Below are 22410 nucleotides of genomic sequence, written 5' to 3'. Positions count from 1 at the left end.
CGATTAAAAAAACAATTTAATCACTAGCCAAAAAATGCAACTTACTTAAGAACAAATTTTCACAAAAATAACTACCGTTCCGACAAAAAAAAAAAACTTTTCAAAACTCAGAGATCAAACAACAATCATCCTCAATATTGCAATCGCAAACACAAATATAAATTATTATTTACACTGAACTGATCTCGGATAAAATGTATCGACTATTAACTCGACGAACCACCAGTCACTTGGTATCCCCAAACCTACCATAATGAAATGTGTCCGGCTTATTAACAAATCTCTGCTAATTATAGCCTTCCTTATCATTGTCCGAACAGATTGGCTGACATGCGTCCTACGTCAGCAATGGGAGGAGTCCAAATCAAAACAGCCAACCACAAATATTCAGAATTCTGAGTAGATACGTACAACACACGCGTGCTGTACAGATGTATAAGCTTATACATATTAATGTGACTGTCGATTAAGCTAAACACTGCCATAGTCAACAATAACAATAACAATAAAAATGATAATAAAATAATTTGCATTGCAAATAGGCTCAAATCACACAATATTAAAGATTTTTTAAAAATAATTTTTTTCTTAATTAAAATATTTTTTTTTAAGTCAAATAATTTTTTTTTCAGTGCATTAATCTTAAATTTACAATTAAAAATATTTTTCTGACCCTTAAAATGTCAATAATTAATTTTTTTTTTAAATTAAAAAAAAACAATTTTTTTAATTTAAATTTCCCGCTTTGATGGCGCTGCAAGTAAATTATTAATGACGTCATTTGATTAACCAATCAAAATTTCTGAGGACATTTTAAGGTTATTTCGTAAGAAAAATCTATCTTTAATCAAGTTAAAGTAAATATTAATTAATTAAATAACCTTTTGAGAAAAAAAAATGCCTATAAGTAGTTTGCTGTTGAAAAAAAAATTTATTAAATTTTTATAAAGAAAAAATCAATTAAGTATTTGTGATATATGAATAAAATAACCTTCTGATGTGTGTAAAGATTTATATTAACAAGCCCGGGCTGATGTACCGGAGGAAAGAAGAAGAAAAAAAGGAGAGGCAGAGAATATAGATGAGGGAATAAAGGAGTGATAGGATCTGGGTTCACTTGGAGGAGATGGAGATGGGAATAAAGCACACCAGAAAAGGATTAAGCACATACGAACACACTGCCAGTAACTGTTGTCTGTTGTCTGTTGTCTGTTGTGTTCATATGTGCTAGATTAAATCTGTAAGAACGAATGGACCGGATAGAGACAGGATGATGTGGAAAAATCCGAAACATCGTATTGAGACTGCTCTCTTGTAGTTGTAGTTTAGTTTTGTATGAACTATGCTCATCTTATATGCTTTATATGTGTGTTAACTCGCTTGCTTTTGAATTTTAATCCTTCATATCTGGAACCGAAATATCATTCAAGTTTTTTTAGACAAAAATTGGTGTCAATTTTTGAATTTGGAAAAAAAAGGAAGAAGATGAGCAGATTTTACTTGAAGACATCACACTGAAAAAAAAATTTTTTTATACCTAGGAAATTTTTCCTTATGGATAAAAAATTGATATTTTTGTGATTAGAATACGAAAGTTTTTTTAACTATAAGAATAAAGTTTTCTGACTGTTAAAAAACTAGCCTTATAATAAAACGTTGTATTTTAAGATTAAGAAAACCAGTTTTTTTTAAGTCAAGAAAACTCTAGTAAAAAACTTAATATTCTAGGTGGAAATAATTTTTTTTTCCGTGCAGGACGGTTTGATATAAGCAATATAGTTAAGTTAAGTTGACTCTTCATGTGTTCTATCTTCTTCTGATTGTAAGGGTATGTGTGTATTCTGATACAATGAATTTTCGAGGAGTGTAATTTCCTGGCGATACAATGGCGATAGCCATCGCCGGCGTGTAATCTTATACCGGCGAATGGGGTGGTAGACGCTAATTTTCCCTGCGTCATAGTAATTTCAGGGATCTACCTTTGTAATTGCTTGTGATGCTCATTTTTATTTTTATTATATATCCATATATATATATATATATATATATATACTCAACTTTTTTACCAAGTTAATTATCTTAATTTATCTTTTGTGTTTTATGGAAACGCTTCAATTTAAATCTGTTTCAAATTCTTCGTTTTTTATTATATTATATGCTTAAATTTGGTACATCTCAGAACATAAATTATTTTTGTTACACTGATAGAAGGATTTTTTAGCATTTAAGAAGATTTCTTTGTATTTAAGAAATCATTTCTTAAACATCATTTCTTAGCATTTAAAAAATATTTCTTAGTACTTAAGAAATATTTCTTTGTATTTAAGAAATATTTTTTAGTATTTATATTTCTTAATATTTAAGAAATATTTCTTTGTATTTAAGAAATATTTTTTAGTATTTATATTTCTTAATATTTAAGAAATATTTCTTTGTATTTAAGAAATATTTTTTAAATATTAAAAAATGATGTTTAAGAAATGATTTCTTAAATACAAAGAAATCTTTTTAAATAGTAAGAAATCTTTCAATCAGTGTAAGATGAAGTCCAAATTTTGAATTTTACACTGATAGAGAAATTTGTTTATAATAACCTTTATTAACTGTTAATAAATGATTTTTTAACATCAGGATTTAAGAGCATGTATTACAGTCTGTTGTCGGTAATTCAGTTTGGACTAGTGATAACAAATGCCAATTGAATATATCGGATTGTTTATTTGAAACACATAAAATGCACTGAAGATTATCAGGCTGACTGTCATTACTCCCAACACCGTTCAAAAAAATTAAACTATAGTTTATTTACTATAGTAAATGAAATTTTTTGTTGATAATTAGTTTTCTATTCAAACCTAGTTGCATTTTAATAATTCTGTCTTATAAGTAATCTAAACTAAAGTAAAGATTAACCAAAAAATTAAATCAATCTCAAAGATTATATTGGTTGTAAGTTTATGAGTAATTTCTTTATAGTAAAGTTTATTTACATGAATATATGATGGACCCGGAGATAAGGCAGTTTTACGCGTGAACTTTACCTATTTATTTATCATTTTGTTATTTTTTTTCAATGATTAAATTTAAAAATAAAAGAATCAATTTACGAAGGACTATTATTAACATACTCCTGCTCAGTTTAATGATTTTTTGTTCAAAAATTACTTGGTCAAAAAGCGTCTCAGTATTTTGTCCAAAATTTGAATATTCTCTGTCCTACATGTTCTTAATAAATATTGATTAACAGTTAATAAATTATTTATCAAATACGATTTATTAAATGTTAATAAATATTTGTTAACAGTCAACAAATATTTATTAACAGTTAATAAGTAATTTATTAAGTACAATTTATTAACTGTTAACAAATATTTATTTAAAATAAAAAGCAAAATTAGCAATTTTCTTTTGACACTTTTTATAATCCTATAGCTGGAATACATGATAATAATTCAATTCACTAAATAAATTAACGTTTTTAATATTTAGAAATATAAAAGATAATTATGAGCTGTGATAGAATTTGGTATTTTACAATAAACGTTATTATAATGTAATATAATTAATGCAAATAATTTGTGAAGATGATTTTTGTTTATAAGCAATCTTCATATCATATGACATTTCAAGCGAAACAAATTCACTCAACAAAATATTTATTAACTATTAATAAATACTAATTAATTATTAATAAATGTACTTTTCTCCCAAATAAATATTTATTAAATATTAAAAAATATTTATTAAAATTTAATAAATTTAATAATTGTCCTTAAATAAATTAAATTATTAATAGTTAAATCCTTCTATCAGTGTACTTTGAAAAATGCAATTTTTTTATTATAAAAATTGTTAAATTAAAAATGTAAATTTTTCATTAAAAAATTGTATAAATTTGTATAAGTTCAAAACTTATACAATTTTTTTAATAGAATAAAATTTTTTTAAAAATTATTTGTGTACTTGTAAAAAAAAGCATTTTTTTTACCGAGCTTTAGAAAACGTTCAAAATTCATGCTTTCAAACTAGAATATTATCAAAGCTTATCAGGGAGTTTGAAGGATTTATCTTGTTATGATTTTTGAAAATTACGCGAACTCAACGCTCCATCAATTCTCGACTCGCTTCAGTATAATCTTCTGATAATATAATATGTATTAGTAGTTATTTACGCGGTGATGGTGATAATTATAGGCGTCATATCGCGCCGACATGAGTATCGAGATTAATCGGTATAGAATAGAAACAAGTGTCGATATCGATATGTGTTTAAAAACGCGTGAGGAAACGTGTTATAAATGTAGATGGGTGATGGGTGATCGGTTTATCTGGGGCATTCTCAGCTGATAAACCAGACATGAGCTTTTAGAAAAAAAATCACTGATTGGCTTATCCGTTGATAAATTAACCAATAAAACGTTCAGCTGGATATTTTGTTTTCGAATTTAAATTAGATTCTTCGAGTTTGTGTGTTTAAAAGTGATAAAAGTTTTAAATACGATGAGAAAGTACTTTTTTTATATTAGGGAGGTATAAATATAAATAAGCTACGGAGGATTAATGCCTGAGATATCAGATGTCGTGGAACAACTGTTACTTTTGTTTTTCTGGATGATTTATATCGAAAATGTTAAATTTAGATGGGAAAACTTCTTTTTTTTTATTGTGATTTTTTGAGTATTTATTATCGAAAAATTGGATGAAATTTTGAAAATTATTAATGTATTGAATAAATTTTTTCCAAAAAATATAAAACTAGTAAAAAATTGAAAATTTTGAAATTTTTTGAAAAAAATCAACTTAATATTTATTTTTTTGAACTTTTAGGTACACAAATGCTTCCAAAACTCAATTATTGATGTCCAAAAATTCTTCAACCAAAAAAATGTTGTAAAAGATTGAATCTAATAAGATTTAATGACTAACTTGCATTATTTTCAAAAATTTTCATCTTCCAAAATTTGACAACCCTAATGTCTCCAAATCCACTCGATCTATTTGTTTCAAATTTTAATTACACCAAATGCACCTCTAATACATTAATTTTCCACCTATCCTACTCAAGTCGCTTCTCTCGTTTCTAAAAACAACAGCATAAACAAAAAATCTATTTCCAAAAATTCTTTATTATTCTGAAACTTTATAACAATTAAATTACTTTCCAATTTCGGAACTAATTTACTAATTAAATAACATTAATTTCAAAAATTAGCATTTTTCAAAATTTGACACTCCCAATTTCTCCAAAACCACTTGACCGATTTGTTCCAAATTCTAATCACACTAAATGCACCCCTAATACATTAATTTTCTAGCTATCCTACTTAAATCTCATCTCTTGTTTCCAAAAACAACAGCATGAACACAAAATCAATTTCCAAAAATCCTTTATTTTTCTAAAACCATAAATATTTTCCAATTTTAGAACTAATTTACTAATTAAATAACATTGATTTTAAAAAATTAGCATTTTCCAAAATTTGACACCCCCAATATCTCCAAATCCACTCGATCGATTCGTTCCAAATTCCAATTACACCAAATACACGCCTAATACATTAATTTTCCACCTATACTGCCTAAATCTCTTCTCTTGTTTCCAAAAAAACAGCATGAACACAAAATCAATTTCCAAAAATCCTCTACTTTTCGAAAACTACATAAAAATCAAAATATTTTCCAATTTCGGAACTAATTTACTAATTAAATAACATTAATTTCAAAAAATTATCATTTTTCAAAATTTGACACCCCCAATTTCTCCAAAACCACTCGATCGATCCTTTCCAAATTTTAACCACATCAACTGTGCCACTAACCCATTAATTTTTCACCATCCCCGTTGAAGCCTCTTCTCTTGTTCCCAAAAAAACAGTATTGACAAAAAATCTTAACTAAAAACCTCTCAAACTTTCAAACTTTCAACGATAAAATTTTTATTAAAAATTTTAAGGCTTAATAGCCTTAAAAAATCAATTTCCATCATTAGCTCAATCCAAAGTAACGATTTAAACAAACAGGAAGTCGAAAATAAAGCAATGGCAAATTAAAGAAATAACTTGTGGGTGCTTTCTTGGTTGTTATTCGTGACCGTAATCGCTGAGAACTCGTACAGTATTAGCAGCACACATCCACACATTCATACTCAAACATCGAAGCTTAGAACGTATGTACATGCCTATAACATATCATGTATAAGACAGTGAGTAGTAAGTGCATCAGAGATTCAACCACACGGAAATCCACTTGAAAAGTAGCCATTACCTTAATTATTGGTGTCTCGAATCCCGACGAGTCTCGTCTGCATGAAACATCCATTCGTATGGTATTTTCAATGTCGGTTGTCAAGTTACACACACTTAACATATTTACAATTTACATGTCATGTATCACACATTGCATTGTCAGTTTTTGCACAATTCCAACTATTTTTGCCGATCAGCGATCATTAACTAGCTTCTATTTTATCATCCAAGCTAGCAGATAAGATTAAGGTTTATTTATTCATTTATTTATTTATGTTAAAGTTAGAACCAGTGCTTCCATAAATCACGTCTTTCTTCGTTCGTGATTAATCACAGGAAAGTTATTCAAATATAAATAAGAACCAGAGGATAGATCGGCTTGGTATTGATCAATACGCGGAAATATTTAATCCCAGTTGTGAGTTAGCAGAATAATAAATATAATATCTGTATAAACTTTTTAAATAATGGCAGACGGTATTCAGTTTTTCCAGCGATTGAGGATGATTCACGTAATATAAATAATTTTTTGCGCGGCAGAAAGCGGGCAAAGTAATCCCACGAGAGGAGAGAAAGCAACAACCGATACACTAGGATGCGGTGCTGTGTTATGCACTGCTAGATAGACGGATATTGGATTGGATGCTGTGGTTCTCTGTGAATACGCGGTAGTTATTTATTCAATCGTACAAACTCGGTACTATCATCGATTACCTCATTCCGCGAATCGATCCGACGGGGATTCAACATTGTAGGAAGAAAATAAGAAAGTTAGGATGTAAGAAAGGAAGAATCGACGGGAATAAGGAGACGAGATGAGATGAGATAAATAAAATGGTTAATAAAAATCCGGAGAATCCTAACGGTTGGTAAAACGGTAATACCTTAAGGATTATTCATTGCTATTGTAACCTAAGGGGCTTTCATTTATTTATGGTACATTTTTATTTAATTGCTTATTGGGAAAATAATTTTTTAATTGGTTTAAGGAAAAAATTTTCGGTCAAAAAATTTGTTTTGAAGAAGTTTTTTAATTCAAGAAAAATTTCTGAGTTTTAAATTTTTCTACAAGAAAAGAAAATTTTTTTTTGTTAAAAAAAATTAATGCAGCTTACTACATACATAGAATAGAATTATTGGAAATATTTTAGTTAATAGAAAATTATTATTACTTTTATAGGTTTCATATTTTGGAAAAACTTGATTTCAGTTTGATGAGGTTGAATTTTTAATTAATATTATTAAATATATTTATTTTTTAAGGTTAGTTCACTTGAAAATGTATACACTAAAAAAAAATTAACTTGATTCAAGAGGAAAATTTTTGAACCAAGAAAATAATTTTGAAGAGGATAATTGTCTTGAATCAAGATGAAAAATTCTTGAATCAAGTAAAATTTACTTAGACCAAGTAAAAATTTCTGTTTAAAAATTTTTTTACTCAAATCAAGAAGATAAAGTTCTTCAAAATTATTTACTTGATTCAAGAACATTTTTCTTTCTGTGTATATAATAATAGCTTATAATAAAAAAAAAATTACAAATATCATTAAAGTACCTTTTTACAAATAATATTTTACTAATTGCATAAAATTGAATTAGAATTAACTGTAATTCGGCAACAACTGATCACAAAAATGTGTAATTTTTTTATACAACTGAGAAGTCTTCAGCGATTACAGCGCCGCTTTAGTCAGTAGACAATTTCGTAACTTAGATTAATTTTTACTGAAGGCTTCGGTAAATTTTTTAGTAATTTTAGTAAAAATATTTTATATTAGTGTAATTTTTTATATTAAACAATAATTATTTATCTTATTAATTTTTTACATTTATTATTTTTTACCGATGCAATAGTGTAAAAATTAATAGAACTTTTCTATATTATTTTAAAATAAATTATTTAAAAAATTTCAGTTAAATTAGGAATTTTTGGATAAATTTTGTTACAAAAAAATTTTTTTTTCTATAAAAATAAATTAAAGAAACTCATATTGTGTTATTTTTTTTTTTTTTTTGACAAAAGTTAGAATTTTATTAAAAATTATGATCACACTATTAAAAAAAAAAGTTTTTATTAATCTGTTGACATAATTATATTTCTCAATAATTATCTATCATAAATTTATTTACTCATAAAATTGACTCGTTTTAAATAAAATTTTATCTCACATTTATTATTACCACGTTTTTTATGAACCTTTACGTCATACGCTATCTCCCGTCTTATTATATTATATTATATTATATATAATATTATTATTTTATAAATTATAGAAAGCATGGAGCGAGATAATACATCGATAAAAAATTATATTTTTATCAAAAAGTCCCGAAGCTAAATAACAAAATTTAATAGAAAAACTAATAAAAAAAATAAATTATTGATTTATTAAAGTATATATTTTCCCGGGTATCATTAAAGAAAATATTTGCTCTGAGCAAAGATGTTTACCTTTAACCAGCGATATTTTATGGGTACAGCAGAATAATAACAATAGATGAACAAATATATTAATGAGGAAAATAAATAAAATATTGTATAGAGAAATAGATTCGCAATATGTCACGGAAAATGATATTTCCAAGGCGTCTGTCGTATTACGAAGATCCGAGACTGTCAAACTCAATTTCCGTCTCGTAACTCGCAAAACATAAACCGAAAAGAAAAAAAAATATTTACTTGAATTTTTTTTTTTAAATTTGTTGACTTAAAAAAATTAAAAGTAAAAATTTTAAAGTTGAAGTTGGAAAAAAATTGGATGAAATTTTGAAAATTATTAATGTACTAAATAAATTTTTCCCAAAAAATATAAAACTAGTAAAAAATTGAACATTTTGGAGTTTCTTGCAAAAAATCAACAATACTTATTTTTTTGAACTTTTAGATACAAAAATCCTTCCAAAATTCAATTATTGATGTCCAAAAATTCTACTGGAACTTTTTTTAAAAAATTTATTGACTTAAAAAAATTAAAAGTAAAAATTTTAAAGTTAAAAAAAAAAATTGGATGAAATTTTTAAAATTATTAATATAATAAATAAATTTTTTCCAAAAAATATAAAACTAGTAAAAAATTGAACATTTTGGAATTTCTTGCAAAAAATCAACTTACTACTTATTTTTTTGAACTTTTAGGTACAAAAATCCTTCCAAAATTCAATTATTGATGTCCAAAAATTCTACTGGAACTTCTTTCAAAAAATTTATTGACTTGAAAAAATTAAAAGTAACAATTTTAGAGTAGAAGTTCAAAAAAAAATTAGGCTGTCTCGTTAGCATATGTATTAGCAAGTGTATGAGAATAATGCACCCAATGATTAATTAGTCAGTTTAATTACGATCCTAATAACCCGAGGATACGGATCTCAGCTGACCAAGTAATCACAGTGGGATAAGTGTGAGCCATTTACATATATAACGTATTGATGTAGATGAGAATGGATGGTAGGAGATGCAGATGACGACAGGGAAGACGATGATCTCGAATCTCCATCTATCCTATTATACGTATGTGTGGATAGATAGTATAGGAGTAGAAGATAGAGAGGGAGAATTAACTCTAGGGACCAATACAACGATACGGATAATTAATCGTCACGGAATCTCGTCATGGATTAATATTTCAGCGAGATTACCGTTATCTTTGTTGGATTATATTTAACGTGTTGATATTTTAAGCTCTTGTAAAACAAGGTTTTATTTATGCTTACAAGGAATCTTTTACGATTAATTGGATAAAGGCTTCTAATTATGATATTTTATACCATCACGATCCAAGCTTTGTACTCATTTAATCCTTATTATTATTTTATAGTGTTTTATATAGAGTTCTAGAGTGCAGTACTTCATTAAATTCCGTGCTTGGATGTTATTTATGAAATGTCTTTATTAATATTCTTAATTATTATGGTTTAATAAATTTTTTGTGAGGAAAAAATTGTTAATGTATAAACATATATTTTTATTGCCATATGACTTTCATATATCATTCTTCATAGCGTTAAATATGAACTTAAATAATATGATATTTTGCATATAAACATATATTGCATCATATAGAACACATGATGAATAATAAAATCATGTATGGACATATATAATGGCGTATAAGACATATATGATGGTTTACATTATACATGGACACATGTGATATCACATATGATTGTTCATTACGTTAAATATGGACAAATGTGATGTCATATGTCACATATGAACATATATGATGTCATATAGGACATGTATAATATTCTACAACTTCATACATGAACATGTATGATGTACTATGTAACATATATGATGTTTTATAACATAGTATATGCTCATGTTTATATATGATGTCGTATGGGAAGCATATGATGTCTTATAGCTCCATATATGAACATGTGGAACATCACATTTTACATATGAACATATATGGCATAAATAATTGTTAATTACATTATATATGATTATGTGTGACGTCAAAAAGCACATATGAACATATATGATGTCATATAAGACACCTAAAAAATTCTGCAACTTTATTTATGAACATGTATGATGTAATTTATTTATTTATTTATTTATTTATTCAAAAATTTAGACCTTGAAGCCAAAGCTCCCTAAGGGACCTTACAATAATTATACAGATATTTTTAACATTTATATAATCCACAAGGCGATTATATAAATAATATATGACTATTTATATAATCATATGTAATATGTGATACATATGATTGTTTATAACATTGTTTATGCTCAAGTTTATATCTGACGTCATATGGGACATATATGATGTGATGATGTCTTATAACTCCATATAGGAACATATGGAACATCACATATTACATATGAACATATATAGAATAAATGATTCTTAATTACATCATATATGGTTATGTGTGATGTCACACATCATATATGAATATTCATGATGTCTTATAAGACATGTATAATATCCTACAACTTTATGTATGAATATCTATGATGTAATATGTGACAAATACGATGTCTTATAAATCCATAAATGAACATGTGGAATATCATATAGTACATATAAACAAACATGGCATAAATGATTATTAATTATATCATATATGATTATGTGTGACGTCACACATCACATATGAACGTCAATGATGTAACATGTGACATATATGATGATTTATAACACAATTTATGCTCATGTTTATATATGATGTCATATGGACTCATATGATATCGTATAACTCCGTATATGATCATATGGAACATTAAATATTACATATGAACATATACGGCATAAATGATTGTTCATTACGTCATATATGATTATGTGTGACGTCACACATCACATATGAACATTGAAAATATATGATGTTATATGAGATACATATGATGGTTAGCAACTTCATGCATGAACATATGTGGCAATAAATATCATGCATGACAATATATGATCATCATATGTTATTATATTGATGTCATATAGAACATATATAATTGTTGATGACATCACATATAAATTGAACATATATGACATCATATATCACATATATTCATAATATTCCAAGAATATAAATACAAAACATATTAATTTGAACCGTGCAGCAACATAAAAAGATACCTTCAGATTGCAGTAGACAAGAAAAGGACGATGTTAATCGAGATATGTATCAAGCGTCCGGAATTCAGGTCCGCCTGCACATCTTAATCGTGGAATACGTTGCACACGCGAATAGCAGAAAAACAGCAAAACTCCAATAACAAAGTTACCCAACTGAAGTATATATAAGTATAACCTAAACAAAAACGTTTTCACGTTCTAAAGGGTTCTCATGAACGATACCGAGCTTTGTCTTCGCAATAAAACGGATCGTTGGCGCTCCCTCAAGCGGAAAATACACAGCCGCAATTAATCTCGATCTCTCTATTAATATTAATATTAATTTTTATTTATTACATACCTGCTAAGTTTCGTTTAATCTTCAAGGAGGACACGTTCCGGCCGCCATATTCAGTCTTCTTTTTTTTTTCGGTCCTCACTTCTACCCTCTGTTTTATTCTGAAACACAAACATAAATAAAACATCATTTTTAATATTTAAAAATATTTATCCAATTATTGTGACAATGCATAAATTTATAAATATCTGGACGAAAAAATCTGAACGCTTTTCAGATGGAAATTCCCCTGAAAAATATTATACTTTAAGATTCTCACCGACGAAAATATCGATTGTTAAATTAAATTACCATAAATTTTTCGAGAAAAATAATAATAAAAATTTCCATATGATAAATATTCATTGTTTTTAAAAAGCGAAACACCTGCATAATTTGTTGGCAGGACGCATCAATTCACATCTTTATCTTTATCTGTTATAGGACATAAAATATAAACAAATATAGAGTATAGAGATCTATAATATAATAATATTTATCGAGGATAGTATCTAGACCGTATGGCAAGCGTAATAAATTTTATTAGCATACAGTGGCCCAGGTGACCACTGACTATTTGCATATTTATAGGCTTCGACTTCCTTCGATTGTCTTTTGCTCTGTAATGTCTAATGTATTGTAGTCGTTTTTTCAAACGTTTGTTCATGTGCAGCAATAAATCTTACATAGGCATTAATCATTATCATTAATATTTATTTTATTTCATATATTTGATTAGGAATTACTTATTTGGTCCAATAGTAGATCAATTAAATATGTAAGATTTAAAATTTTTCTAAACAATTTTTTTCAACCAAATTTTTAGATTAAAAAATAATAAATTAACTTTTATACGGCAATTTTTAAAATTTCTTCTTAAATAAATTATTGGAGAGAAAATTTATTAAAAAATCCAACTTATAGAAATTAATAAAACAAATTAATGCAGTTTTTTTAAACATAATATAAATAAAAGTTTGGAAAATCCAAAAGTGCACACCTCATAATCTCATTTTCTATAATAAAATTGATTAAAATAAAATACAAAAAATACTTTTAAATCTTTCGCGCCATTGTCCACCCAGAAAAGAAAAGGTACTGCGCATGTATTGTAAACGAACCTTATTTACATAGATATAGATATACAAACGAAGTGGATTTTTAGTTTATTGCTAATTATAAATAAACTACATTGAATTAGACCGTGATCTTCGAAAGGACTTAGTTTTAAATCATACTGAAGCGTATAAAAAAATATGGACTTGATCAGTTAAGTTTTTCGGCAGTTATCGTGATCACACCAATTTCTATACATACATTTGACAGCCGGACGTCCACGGAATAATTTTTTTAAACATTTTTTTTATTTATTTAAAAAGCAAAATGTCTTTTAAAAATGTCATAAGTGTTGAAACTAGTGTTTTTCCATTACATTTATGTGTAAATATTGTTCTACAAGTGCGATAGAAAATAAATAGAGACAATTTTAGTTCAAGAAATCGCTTGATTTTTTTAAGGCGGTGTAGAGCACAACCTCATTCGCTTCGCTTATGAGGTGTGCAATCTCTTTAAAAAAAAAAAAAAAAATAAGCTATGTTTTAATAAGAAAGTAATTTGTTGAAAATTTTTAACAATTTCATTTTTTAGGTAAAGAAATTAAAATTATTCTCACAATAATTTTCTAGTTAAAAAAAAAATTTTTTTGATTAGCAAAAAAACAACTTACGAATTTCTATCAAAAAAAATTTTTTCAGCAAGAAAATTATTATCAGAACAATTTTAATTTTTTTTCATCAAAAACTACGCAGTAAAAAATTTTACGTCAATGCGTCAAAAAATTTTGTGTTAAAAATTTGTATGTTAAATATTTAACACTTTTTTGTGTTAATTCATCACAATAAATGTTAAATTTACATAAAGAAGTGTTAAATATTTAACACTAAATTTTTTGAAGAAATGACGCAAAATTTTTTACTGTGTAAAATTGTTTAAAATTTTCAACAAATTTATTTTTTTTTCAAAAATATTCATTTTTTTTTCTCAATGTAAGATGTTAACTTTAAAAATAAATATCTATTTGATGTATTGTTATTGTTTTGGCTATTGTAATCATAATATTGAATATCTTTGATGCAATAGATCGCTTGATGAAATCGAGAATAAACAATGTTATTATTTGGTCCAAGTTCTTGATAAGTTAATAATAATTTTTAATTTTTTGATAATGAACTTAAGAATTTTTCCAACAAAAAAACGGAAATGTTAAACTCAAATTTCATCCTCAAATTCAAATGCAAAAGATTTAGAAATCTCAAGAAATTGCATAACCAGACTCCATAATTGAAAACCGATCTCTTGTCTTCCTTCAGAGTCTTCTTTAATCTTGAAAAGTGGAGCCTTTGACTTACCGGAGACTCAACGTTCTTTGTTGAGGGCATTGAGGACTCTCGTGACTCAAGAAGAGCGGGCTACAGAAATACAAAGTGGTAGTATGACTTCACATTTACACTCACATCTTCGGAGTTTATTAAAATAGTTAATGTCTGTGTCCGCAATTGTCTTTTGAGAACCACTGGAACGTGTACCGGTTGTTCCACTCATGGAATGCGGACCGTCGTGTGTGTCTACGTACACTAAATAACCGGCATGTATGTAGGGTTCAGTTGTCTGCCCGCGGTTCTGCACAATTATTACTCCCGAACGATAACGTCGATTATTGGGCACCCATTTAATCACCGGATCATTTCGGTTTCATTACTGGATTAGAATTAAAGAGGTATCATACAAAATTCAGTGATAGGAATTTTGATTGAATATTGTAGGATGATCGTAAAAATTTTCAGGAATATTTGTTCACTTGATTTGCAGGAATATTGTTGTTAGTGTTTATGATTGGTGGATACTAGAGAGTTGGGGTAGATCGGAATTCATGATCATCAATTTTCGATACCAAAAGAACCGCAGATGAAATTTTAGGATCGGAATTTGTAATTGTTAAATTGTTTGTGACTATTGATTGAGTTAAAATTAAGTGGAATTTTGGAAATGATATTTTTGTGTATGATATAACCCGTGCAAAAAAAATTCTGATTCAAAATGAATTTAAGATTGAAATTCATATTTTGACACAATTATGAATTAGTTTTGAGATCAATCTAAATTTTAAATTGATTTGTAGATAGAAATTAGCACGTCTATAGAATTTTCAATCATGCTTTAGAATTTTAATCAAAACTTAAGAATATTTTATACATAAAATAATCCAAAATATTTTTAAGTCTTTATTAACATTCTGAAACAGGATCGAAAGTTCTACAGGTGCGCTAATTTCTATTTACAAATCAATGTCAAATTGGGTTGATCTCAAAACTAATTCATATTTGTGTCAAAATATGAATTTCAATCTTAAATTCATTTTGAATCAGAATTTTTTTTTGCACGGGAAATATGTAATGGATATTAATTAGTTTATAAAAAATTAATATGATTATGAATTGAAAATGAATTTATTAGAGTGATTTCTGCATTATCATTTTAATAATGATAGTACGTTGTCACAAGTGAAGTTGATTTTGAAATCATTCTGAAATACATTTTTCAAAATTTTTTGGCGTTCTCGTTTCTACATATGAACTTTTCTTAAATTTAGATTGATTTTAGAAATAAATTTATATTTGTGTCATAATATGAACTTCAAAATGAAATTAAGATTTACGTTCAGAATGAAGCAAAATTTTTTTTGCACGGGAAACATAATTCGGAACAAAAACAGTTTCACTGTAAAAAAATCGCGCCAAGTCCACGTTCATAAAACTATTAAGAAAAAAAATTTTTTTTTTTTCTTTACAAAAATATATAAAATAAAAAAATTAAAAAATCCAAGTAACCGATATGATTGTTTATGATTTTTGGAAATTAAAAAAAATTTTGTTACAAATTTAAAAATCAAAAAAAAAATTTGGAACGTATTTAGTGTGCGCGGTTGCAAAATATTTTACTTTTAATGAAATTCGTAAAATCTATTTACTAGGACTTTAAAAAAATTAAAATACACAATGACGCACACCAAGTACGTTCCAAGATTTTTTTCTTAATTTTTAAATTTATAACAAAATTTTTTTTAATTTCCGAAAATCATAAACAATCATATCTTATTTTTTTTATTTTATATATTTTTGTAAAGAAAAAAACAAATTTTTTTTTCTTAATAGTCTTATGAACGTGGACTTGGCGCGATTTTTTTACAGTGAAACTGTTTTTGTTCGGATTTTAGTATTTTTTGTAATTATAATAAAAATTTACAATTGGTACCAACTTAAATCTCGCGTTGGTTGCATTTGTTATAGCAAACTATCCTTTTGAAACTACAGTTTATATAAAAATAATTTCAGCGCACCCTGGCGGGTGTAGATGCAAGCTGTGAAATATCTTTTTTTAACTGTAGTTTCCCATCTAATGAAGGATTACTATGCATTCTCGAATTATTTAGTCTGTGGCAGATCACTTTGCCCATCGAAAAAAAGTCAGGATCGAAATTTTTGCGTTGCTATAGTTTGTGCTGATTAAATTTAATAATTTCAAGTAGATTAATTGTTATAAGTGAATATAATTAATTAATAACAGTCAAATAAAGTATGAATTACTGTTATAATATACAATTTAGGAAAAAAAAGTACCGTAGAATTAAATAAAATTTTGCAACCTCAAAATACCGTTCTGCTTACAGTAAACACAGTCGGTAGTCTGGCGCTCCGTTTACAGCAGATTTGAACGGAACTTGGCGCCAGGTTCTACCGAATCTGTGGATTGCTCATTTTTTAGAAAAATTAAGAATAATTTTTTTTTTAATTACTAATTTATTGAAAAAATGTTTTTGAACCACAAAATTTTCAAAAATATTAAAAATATTTTTTAATAAAAATTCTATACGGTAAAAATTTACGGAAGAAATGCAAAGCGGATGATTTTTAATTAATTTAATCCTTCTGATGTGAAACTCACTCTGAGAATGATTTTATTAATAGTATTAATAATTATACTAATTAAAAATCCGTCATTTTTTTTTATTTCAGATCAAAGGGAGAGATAAATCACCACCCACCAGTCAGGTCCATTTTTTTTGGAGAGGGGGACTTTAGCGCCATTTTTCTAATTTAAAAAAAAATTTTTTTTTTTTAATTTTCATTTTTGTGTAGTTGATAAGTAATAGAATAAGTGTAAAAAAAAATTTGAAAGCATTATTCATTAAATTAATTACCTTCGTATGGAAATAAATTTTTTTAAAATTGTTTAAATTTTAGGCCGCTAGACCACCGAGTCCCCTTAATACATTTTAAATGAAATAAAAAGAAATTTTTTTTTTATTCAAAAATTGAAAAATTCGTAATTGAGGATTTAAAAAATATTTCTAAAAAATCAATATAATTTTTTTAACTCTACAAGTCGCATTCTTTGATAAATTCTCTCTATAAAAATTTATTTGTCAAGAAATTCTAAAAATTGTCCTAAAAAAATTAATTTCAGTAACATTAAAACAATTAATTTTATTTAATTAAAAATATAAATTATAATAATTTATTATTTTTGTTTTTTTACTTAAAAATTTATCGACGAAACAAAAAAAATAATCTTATTAGTAAAAATTTGATTTAAAAAAGTGAAACTTTTTAAAAAAATAAAATTAATATTTACAAACTTAAACTTGAGATAAATTACTTGTTAAAAATTTGGCTTAAAACTTTAAATTTATAAATTACTTGTTAAAAAATAAATAAATAACAAACAATGATTAATTGTACTTGTTTTTAAGAACTTAAAACTCAATTTGTTACTCCAAAAGATTTTCTGCTAATAAATATAACTTTAATAGCGCATTAAATCTTTGTTATTTCAAAAGTAGAGATCGTGCTCGGTGATTCGGTTGTCACTCGACGAATCAAGAGTCAAGAGTATAAAGTTGAGCAAAATTCGATTTTTTGCTTCGGCTGTGAGTTGCGAGTTGTGAGTTGCAAGTTGCTTAGCAAACTCGCTTTTTGCGCTGGCTGTCACTCTAGATAAAGACTTAGTCATGGTGATTTATGGGCTTCGAGCCGTGCGAGTTACGAGCGAGGCGATAGAAAAATAATGTTGTTTATAGCCTATAGCCTATAAGTTATACTTCGCTCAAGTCTCAGTCTCTGTTCATTCGGTATGGGCTTAATTAATTAATCAATTGGTAAATATTATTTCAGATGAAAGAATAAATGATTAATTGAGTCATTAGAGAGAAAAAGTCCGATTATGATTATGATAAGATAGATAGACTGGATAATTGAATAACTTGACGGTGGAAGTGTAGGTTGGTTTATAAATACTTGTAAAGTTATCTTGAGTTATGATTGTGTGTGTTGATATGATGGTAAATTTCAAAAGTAATTAATTTATTCGTGTGAAAATTTTTTAATATAGCCAATTTTTATTTCAAGCCATAAGTGGACATATAACATGTCAATAATTATAATTATATATGCACTAAAAAAAATTCTGTAAAAATTGCAAATTAATTTTATTTATTTACAATTTATTCACTTTTGTCAAAATATAAATGACTTAAGTTACATTTTCTAAGAAATTTAAAAAATTTGGAAATGTAAATTTCATGAAAGGAACAATGTAAATTTTAGATTGAAGAAAATTTAAATTTAGAATGTGGAAAAAAAAATTAAGTTTATATGGAAGAAAATGTAAATTTAGTGTGTGGAAAAAATGTATATTTAGTATGCGAAAAAATGATGTTTACATGTAAAATGTAAATTTCAATGTGTGGAAAAGTTTAAGTTTGCATGTAAATTTATCGTGTAGAAAAAAAGATTAAGTTTACATGTATAATGTAAATTCAGTGCGTGGAAACAATATTTACATGTAAAGTGTAAATTTATTGGGTGGAAAAAACGATTAAGCTTACATGTAAAATGTAAATTCAGTGCATGGAAAAAATACTAAGTTTACATGTAAAATGTAAATTCAGTGCGTGGAAAAATATAAGTTTTCATGTAAAATGTAAATTCAATGCGTGAAAAAAATAAGTTTACATGTAAAATGTAAATTTATTGTGTAGAATTATGATTAAGCTTACATGTAAAATGTAAATTTAGTTGGTGGAAAAAATGATTAAGTTTACATGGAAAAAATCCAAACTACAAAATAAAATGAAAACTCAGTTTGTAGAAAAATTATTAATATTTAAATGGAAAAAATGTAAATTTAGCATCAGAAAATTAGTAAAGTTTACATTGAAAAAATACATTATATAAAACTGTATAAAATCATATATCGCCAAAACTTTTATATATATATTTTTTCTCTCGAGTAAAAAGCTTTGTTCACAAATTTTTTTTTTCTCTAATAGTTGTCTTATCAAACTAAGAACGTACTTCGTAAATTAGAAGTGAATTGTACAAAAGTGGGGGGAGGTATGACGGAAAAAATTTTCCTTTAAACTAGATTTCTTTTTCATATCTTAAATTACTTATTATTTGATGGATTTGAAAAAAAATTGATTTAAAAAAATTCTATGACCTAAATATGAAAACTAAAAAAGTGAAACTATAAACACAGAAATTATGTAAATAAATAGCTACTCAAAAAAAGATGCGTCATGGCAAATAATAGCGAGAATATAAATAGAAAGTGAGACTAAAACTTGCGTATAAATAAAGTATAATTTCTTTGTCATTAAAAACAATAAAAAAAGGACTAAATTTGAGAGCATGGAAGATATGAATGGCTCAATACGTTACTCGAGTTAAATATATGTAATGTACGGAGGGTGCATGAATAAGATACGCATATAAATTTTCGAGTATAACAAATCAAAGAGCGAAGCGTCTAATTTGCTTCTGTATGCACATAAATGTGCCCGCGTGTAGCGTTGTAACGTCTAATTGGAATCCATAGGGAAAGAAACGACTGTTGTACACATAAATATACGTACAAATATATGCAGATAAATATAAGTGCACGTATGGATCTATGGAGTAAACGTGCATGCGGACCGTACGAAATTTGCTTCGTTAGTTTCATCGCCTGTTCTACTCATACGATAGGATACGAGTAATATAAGGAACGGAGGAACTGAAACACCGTTGCCGTGGGAAACTCCTATCCGGAGATATATTATACATATATATATACACTTATACATACATCCATACGTCGTAGGTTGTTAGTACTGTACTTATATTCACGGAAATCTATTCTATTGCTTATAATTTTATATCATGCATTAAAAAATATCCATAAATTTTAATGCTCCTCTTCTTGTTCTTGAAAAACTTATTTTTCAAATAATCTTCCGGGAATTAATTTTAATGCTATTACGTCTAAATATCCGCTTAAATTCCCCTTTTCTTTTTTCTTGCCACTCGAGACATATAATTATCTTTCTAATGAGCTGAAATTGATCATTGGCTGTAAATAATTAACTTTTTCTGAGTTTCTTGTTTGTATTTTACCTGGAAATATTAGTTGCAATCAATTTTTATGGGCAAGAAAAATTTTTTATAGTACAAAGATGAAAAATTAGTGATCTGTTGCTACAATAGATCATTTGTAAGTGTAAAAAATTGTTTTGTAACAAGATGAATCGGTTCAAGAATTTTTTGCCTTGGATTTTGAGGTCTTGACTCGGAAGGTGCTTATCTTCGGTCGATAATCATTAGAACTTGATTGAAGAGTATTTATCTTTAGTCGATAAAAAAAAAATCATTAAACCTGCAGTTCTTTGATATATTTTTTATTTTTTTTAACTGCCCGCTATGAAAATCAATGATTTTTTTTTTTAAGGAACTTTGAATTTTCGCTTCAAGAAATTTCTTGAAGCAAAAGTGAATTTAATTATCTAAGGCTTGATTTTTTATCTTTTAGGTTTTGCAAGAGATTAAAAATATGAAATAGACTTTATTTAAAAAAATACATTGAAAGGAACTACTTGTTTAAAGAAAAATTTAATTTAAGAATTTCTTATCTTCAAACTTGTTTTATTTACGAAGAACAATTTTTATTTGAAAGTTAAAAGGATCTTATGAAAGTAACATGCAATCAAATTTCACGTATTAATAATTAATTAAATAATTTTGAAGAACTTAATCTTGATTTGAATAAAAAAATGCTTAAACTAAGAAATTTTTCTTGGCTCAAATAAATTTTACCTAATTTAAGAAGTTTTCATCTTGATTCAAAGCAATAAAACTCATCAAAATTATTTTCTTGGTACAAGAATTGCATGCTTCATAAGCGAAGCAGATGAAGTTGTGCTCTACACTCGTCTTAAAAAAATCAAGCGATTTCTTGAACTAGAATTGTCTCTGTTTATTTTCTATCGCACTTGTAGAACAATATTTACACATAAATGTCATGGAAAAACACTAGTTTCAACACTTATGACATTTTTAAAAGACACTTTGCTTTTTAAATAATTAAAAAAAATGTTTAAAAAAATTATTCCGTGGACGTCCGGCTGTCAAATGTATGTGTGGAAACTGGCGTGATCACGATAACTGCCGAAAAACTTAACTGATCAAGTCCATATTTTTTTATACGCTTCAGTATGATTTAAAACTGAGTCCTTTCGAAGATCACGGTCTAATTCAATGTAGTTTATTTATAATTAGCAATAAACTAAAAATCCACTAATCGTTTGTATATCTATGTAAATAAGGTTCGTTTACAATACATGCGCAGTACCTTTTCTTTTCTGGGTGGACAATGGCGCGAAAGATTTAAAAGTATTTTTTGTATTTTATTTGAATCAATTTTATTATGGAAAATAAGATTATGAGGCGTGCATTTTTGGATTTTTCAATCTTTTTAAGATTTATTTTTAATGATAAAAATTGTAGGATTGTTAAAATTCTCAAAACAATTTAATAATATTTTAAATGTTACTTTGTGGTATTCCGCACCTATTAATTAAAAATTATTTAAGAAAAAGAGAGCAGTGTGTCAAAGTCAATAACTGCATTAGTGAAACAACGCATGTAAAAGTTGGTGTACCGCAAGGAACAATTCTAGGCCCTCTATTGTTTATTTTGTATATAGATGACATTTTCTATACATTGCCGGAGAATTCTCTCGTTGCTTATGCAGACGACACGGCAATTCTATGTACAGGAAATAGCTGGATTGAAATTAGTTCAATCTTGAATAATTGGCTAGAAATACTTGATGTTTGGCTACGAGATAATCAACTCTCACTAAACATAGATAAGTCGACCTATAT

At 26.7% G+C, this 22410-nt stretch overlaps 1 protein-coding gene across 3 annotated transcripts in view; it reads right to left on the bottom strand.

Annotated features, from left to right (window-relative positions):
• Window positions 1–22410, bottom strand: part of LOC123264392 (protein N-terminal asparagine amidohydrolase) — a 42791-nt gene that overhangs the window by 12861 nt on the left and 7520 nt on the right. The window contains exon 2 of one of the 3 annotated variants that reach the window (XM_044727680.1): window positions 12177–12274. The gene's annotated coding sequence lies outside the window, so the exon portion shown is untranslated. Of the gene's footprint in view, window positions 1–45; window positions 264–12176; window positions 12275–22410 lie in introns of those variants that run through there. The other 2 variants (XM_044727682.1, XM_044727681.1) reach the window with 2 other exon arrangements.

Source organism: Cotesia glomerata, linkage group LG4, assembly GCF_020080835.1.
Source record: "Cotesia glomerata isolate CgM1 linkage group LG4, MPM_Cglom_v2.3, whole genome shotgun sequence".
Taxonomy (NCBI): domain Eukaryota; kingdom Metazoa; phylum Arthropoda; class Insecta; order Hymenoptera; family Braconidae; genus Cotesia; species Cotesia glomerata.
Note: the sequence above shows the minus strand (reverse complement) of the source record. Positions and strands in the feature narration are given on the sequence as shown.